We start from the raw sequence: 6,362 nt of genomic DNA on the forward strand, positions 1-6,362 counted from the left end.
CAAGGAGCTATCTGATTTTCTCTCTGTCTATCTTTAGCACGTGATACAATGGGAGGGGATGAACGTGGCTGGTTACTTTTAAGGCGTCCAAAACTAAACTTCTGTCTTCCCACCACCAAAATTCTGATCCCTGCTTGGTCACAAATGAAACGAATTGCTTGCATCTTGAGGATGGCCAATACTTTGAGAAATTCTGGAATTAACATTCATCCTAAGCCTGAAATGAATGTTTTACATCACATCCGTTGTCAAGGTCGTTGGATAAATGGCTGGATCATTTTAGCGTCCCAGAAGGAGAAGAAGAAGAGTGTAATCGTCTGCCCATATAAGAGCCAAATGCATCCTAAGATCGAATATTGTTGTCATATCCGATAAGGTGCTTCTCTGAACATCCTCTCCTATCTCGACAAAGTACAAAATCGGCTTCGAAATCTAGAGGGCAATGTCGTTTCTCCTTTTTGTCACAGAAGAGATGATGAATACCTTTCTTTGCTCTATAGTTATTTTCATAGCAGGTGCTCGATGAGTCTCAATTTATGTTCTTCTTGTAAAATATTTACGACAAAAATTTGTCTCGCTACAACCACTATCAATAGTTTCCATCTCTTTCTTTTTCTTTCTCTACAGAAAATCAATATACGGCACAATCACGTTGACACACCGGTTCCCGTCAGATCATTGAAGTTAAGCAACAATGAACCTGGCCAGTACCAGATGGGTGACCATTTGGGAAAGCTAGGCGCTGTATGTACCGCGCCAAATTTCCAAGTTAGTATCTGGAGGCGCATTAATTCACTGGGGGAGATGCACCCCCTCCAGACTTAGTTAAGACATATATCTAGGAGAAGATAATTCTGGTGACGTCGGCAGCAGGATGTTGGATGATCATGGAGGAGAATGAATCTCTAGCAGATCAATGGTTCTATGGTATTAAGGGTTACGTTGTTCGCCTGCCGCTATGCGGATGATCTAAGGACAATGGATAGGTGCAAATAGGCGAGTCGGATGCCACTGCGATGGGGAAGGTAATGGCATCCCACCCCATGCATTCTGCCAAGTTCAAATCATGTGATGTATTCAGAGGAATCGGAACAAACAATAGACCGCAGCCTAGGGAGAACACTAAGCACGATTTCATCTACGACATGATACGAAAAGAAGACCGCAAAGCAAACAAAACTTTCATGAGAAAAGTTTCTTTTCTGAAACTGCCTCTCCGGACAGAGTAGTTTTGTAGAGACCGTTCCACAGATAGAGATAAAAATTTCCCCAGCTATCTACAGCATGGCCGTATTTTAAATCCAATGAGAAAAAAGTCTTGTCGAACTGCTCTCTTAAATAATAAATCTTTACCATCATTGCCAATCATCATTGTATTATCCTACCGTCCACTTGATAGTCATTTATCACTTAACCTCGAGTGGTTTTGTGCCCTGATAAGCGATGACATCTTAGTAAAAGAAAAAAAATAAATGTAGAAACTCTAATAAACTGTTTTTGGATATTTATATTTAAAAATGGAAGCACTCTCCTTTCTCTGTGAATAAATATAATCAATAAAGGTAGTTAACTCGAATTAACTGTTGTTTGGTATTTCTACTTAACAAAGGATTCACTTTTTTTTCTATATTTTATACGTGAATAAATAAAGGTAAAAAAAAAACTCTAATTCACTGCTGTTTCATATTTATATTAAACAATGTAATTGCACTAAATTGTCTGTTTTGTGTATACTTAACTCAAGGTAGATAACTCTAATTTACTGTCCTTTGATATTTATTCTCTGAATTATTTCATAAATAAAGCTATATAACTCTAATTATCAGTAGGGCTGTGACAACAGCATATTCTTTTCATTGTTTTGACTCTCGGGTATATACTTGACACAGTTAGACACAGTTAATCAACCGAGAACCACATCACTCTATATAAAAGCATATAAGATATCAACAGATACACACTGGAGAGTCAAAACAATAAAAAGAATATGCTGTTGTCCTAGCCCTAATTATCAGTCCTAAGATTCGTAACAAAAACTGATCACGATTAAGATATTGAATTATAGTTATATTAATCAAACAACATCAGATCAATAATTCAAACTCTGAAGGGTGTTTTTGGAGGGGGGGGGGCATGGAAACCACTTCACACAAGGCATGAAGAAGTCAAAGCATCTCGAGATCAAAAACTAGCTAATGATAAGTGTTATATGGATAGATTCCAACCCAGAAAAGAGCAATTCTTCATTTTTTTGTTAGAAATATCATTCATGGAATACGAGAACTAAAAGATAAAATAAGAAAAGTGAGATTTACGAGGCTGCAAAAAATAAACCGACATTCCACTTTCTTTCGACATAATTGAATTTTTCGAAATTAAAACGAAGTCTATTTGTTCTGCAAACATTTATTGTTTACTGGCAATAATCAAAGATAGAAACGCAACAGTAAACCAAGTGCAATAAACATTATAATCTTATACCTTTCCACCCCCAAGTCTTTGCGTGAATACAAGTATGAGTAGTAGCTCCAACATTCACAATGTCAATAATAAGGTGAACGCTAGTGAAACATATAGATCTGAACACTTTTTTTTTTTTCATTTTTCTTAAACTTTTTCTTCTAGGGGATGGGACATCCAACCAGATGTCTGACATTTACCCCTATTTTAGTGAGTCCAACCAAGAGATCTTTTCAGGATTCTAGCCGTCCCTTTCAGTGCAATCGTTTGTATTTCACTTGCACTTGGTTCACCGGGTATGCTTGCTATGTACTTTTTAAAGTTTTTTTTTCATAAGCCCAGTTGCTCCTATGATGACTGGTATAATTGAAACGTCTTTTAATTTCCTTATCAGACATCGTGTGATATCTCAATCATCGTTGTTTAACCCTCTAACCATTACAGTGCCTTTTTAGGGCGACTCGAGCTTTTCGACGTACGAAGCACAGAAGGAGTGTGGGAAACCATCGCTGGATCACCGGTCTTAGTCTTGTGGGTTCGGCTTGCTGGCACAGTAGGTTTATCAACAGCTGATTGTCTCCGATCAGATGGAGTGATTCCTGGCACCCACGAGTTACTCGGAAGAGTGTTTGGTTCCTTCGGTGGTATCACCGACTGGGTGGGAAAGCTGGGATTTCTAGGGATCACGGGTCTTGTTAGTTGTGGTGATGGCGTTGCCAGGTCATTTGAAGTAGGTTTTGGTGTTGAGGCGGAAGTTTGATGACGGAGTTTTATGTCAGTATCCATCGTCAGCTACGAGGCTGGCAACTGCACAGAGATATACTTGCGTAGGCATTTCCTGTTGCGAAGCGTTACTCTCCTTAAACCATCGGTCCTTACCACGTCTTGATCAAATTGTTGGACTTCGATGACGACGCTAGTCTTATTCCATTTAAGTTCATGAGGTACAATCTTGTTTTGAATGCGCACATAGCTCCCAACAATGAGTGGTGGTAACCGTTGTGCATATGCTCAGATAGCCTCTCGACACACGTCATGTGTCTAATGAGTAGAGCCTTTTCTCGTTCGGTCCATGTACTTTGCCAAGTTTTATGAGGTGAGTAATTACTTAGGATGGTGGGTATGAAATCCCGAATAGGGAAACCGACGATGCACATAGCGGGAGAAAGTTTTGTGTCCCTGTCTGGTGTATCCACATACTGTAGATTCTGTAGCATAACATGTTTGAATGTGTCTGCATCAATGAGTTAAGATGGGCCGTCGGGTTATGAATTAGACGTTTTATTGTTTTAACTCAAACTTCCGCTCTGCAGTTGCTGTGTGATAATACTACAGATGCTAATCTGTGGTGGATCCTTCCATCAATCAGGAATTGTTGAGTAGCGGGGGCGGTAAACTTGGGACTCGGGATACATGTATATATATGTAATTGTATATATATATATATATATATATATATATATATATATATATATATATATATGTGTGTGTGTGTGTGTGTGTGTGTGTGTGTGTGTATGTGTGTGTGTGTGCATACATATATAAATATATGTGTGTGTGTGTGTGCATACATATATAAATATATATGTGTGTGTGTGTGTGCATACATATATAAATATATATATGTGTGTGTGTGTGTGTGTGTGTGTGTGTGTGTGTGTGTGTGTGTACGTACTAGCAGAAGTACCCGTCGTTGATTGGGTTCAAAAAAAAAGCTTTAAAAAAGTGGACCCTGGTGTATGATAGTATGAACGGTTATGAAAAAGGGGTGTGCGTGTGAAGAAATAACTTCAAATTTTGGGATATCGGAACAAAAGCAAAATACGATGAAAAGAAAAGTAAAATTTTTCAGAAATATACATTGTTGCCCTTCGTAGCTAAAAGTTATCTGCCCCCAAAAGCCAAATTCTTCATAATTGATTCAAGATTGAATCTTGTTTTGTTTTTGTTTTTTGTTTTTTTGTTGTTTTTTCTTTTATTTTTGTTTGTTTTATTTTTCAGTAAGGGTTATTTACGACGTCGTATTTTTTTTTTTTTTTTTTTTTTGAGAGAGAGAACACGAGACATTTTTAATTTGTGAATTAAGTAGGGAAATACTACAGAACAACTTTACTATATATTGCCAGATTTACAGAGACGCGTGCGCGCATGTTCATGTCTCGTGTTGACATATTGATATACTTTATTTACTATCAATCGAATATTTATTGAAATAAAAATTATAACAGAAAAATAAAATAATAATCTTTTTAATTATTTGATTACAAAATTAAATTTACCAGAATGCATTTTCGTTCTTAAATGGTCACTTCGCCTTCACTGGCGCACCATAGAGATGTTACATAACAGATGGTCCTCCGTCGGATAGAAAGTACGTCAGCTAGTGTTAAGTTTAAATGCGACTCGGAGTAACGCGAAGTTTACAAAATAAACGAGTTTCCATGACAGGGACAGAAAAAGATGTCGCGTTATGTTAGGTGAGGTCAAGAAGATCAAAGTAGAAAAAAAGCAGAGAGAGAGAGAGAGAGAGAGAGAGAGAGAGCGGTGGTATGGCGAATGACGTCACGGATATCGAGGGGGCAATAAACAAAGATTTCAGATTAGTCTATGAATGTCAATAATACTGTCGTAACTGAATGGAAAACTTAGATAATCGCCAAAAGTTAAATGCCTCCTCAGATCTCAGTTCGCTGTGTTTATCCATGCATCCTTAATAAGATAGCTAACTAATTTATAGGGCTATGACAAGAGAATATCATAATCATTGTTTTGACACTTGAGTATATGTCCGACACAGTTTTACACAGTTAATCGATCTAGAAACACATTACTATCTAAAAATATAAGATATTAACTGATATATACTCAAGAGTCAAAATAATGAAAAGAATATTCTCTTGTCATAGTCCTAATAATTAGATAAGAAAATATTAGTCTGTATGTGTGTGTGTGTGTGCGTGCGTGCGAGTGTGATATTTATCTCCAGAATAAACTTAATATTATACTCGCAACGAACGTCTTAGTCGCCGTTTCCTACACAAACCAATATCCACGTAAAGACAGTTTTAAGTAGGGAACACGTTACACAGAGTCGTTTCCCCTCTCTCATGCATACGTCACGTAAATATTCGCTCACCCTCCCTACCAGTCTACCTGTGGTGATTGTACCTATTTACTATGCCTCCCCACGGGACAGAGTTAGACACCAGGGTCGTTTTTTAACGTGGAGAAAAGGTACAAAAATAAAAATTGTCTCAGTCGTGAAGGCTTTCTCCTCCACTGACAGAGAACAAGAAATTGAAGTGCAGCATCTGAAGAACAGATACTACACTTTGATCTTGTCCCGAAAGCCAAGAAACCTGTGGTGATTGTAAACAACTTTGTTATTTCTCCGATCGATTATTTAGACAAGAAAACAACCTTTGTCCATTTCAGTTATAGTCCCATACGATTTTTGTTCCATTCATAATTTCATGACTAAACGATACCGCAATAATTAAGTGTAACTTTCAAAATGTTATGCAAAACAATAATTTGATAAAATATGACAGCATAATGTTAAAAAAGAAGTTGAAACTATTCATATGATTTAAAGAAGTCCTTATCTATTTTATTGTACCACAATTTTTTTTTTGTTTACATACATATTCCTTTATTAAAAAAAAAAAAAACGTAGTTCCGAGCTTGTTTAACAATTTCCAACAGAACAAAACGAGGAATAAAACAACAAAAAAAAAATAGGCAAAGAATAAATGTTACCAAAGGCAATAAAGGTTATTTTCTACCTATCTAGATAAGTTGTTTTGTTTGTTTTAAAATAATTTTAAGCGCTTCTTAGTACAATAAAAAAAAAATACGGTTTACTCTGCAACGTTAGAGCATGACATGAGGCCGCTATAATG

General features: G+C 36.8%; 1 pseudogene; it reads left to right on the forward strand.

The window, feature by feature from the left end:
• Window positions 1-634: 634 nt before the first annotated feature.
• Window positions 635-751, forward strand: LOC145249086 (5S ribosomal RNA; annotated as a pseudogene).
• Window positions 752-6,362: the final 5,611 nt, after the last annotated feature.

This window comes from Euprymna scolopes, chromosome 27 (assembly GCF_053919585.1).
Source record: "Euprymna scolopes isolate OS-2025 chromosome 27, ASM5391958v1, whole genome shotgun sequence".
In the NCBI taxonomy this organism is placed as follows: domain Eukaryota; kingdom Metazoa; phylum Mollusca; class Cephalopoda; order Sepiida; family Sepiolidae; genus Euprymna; species Euprymna scolopes.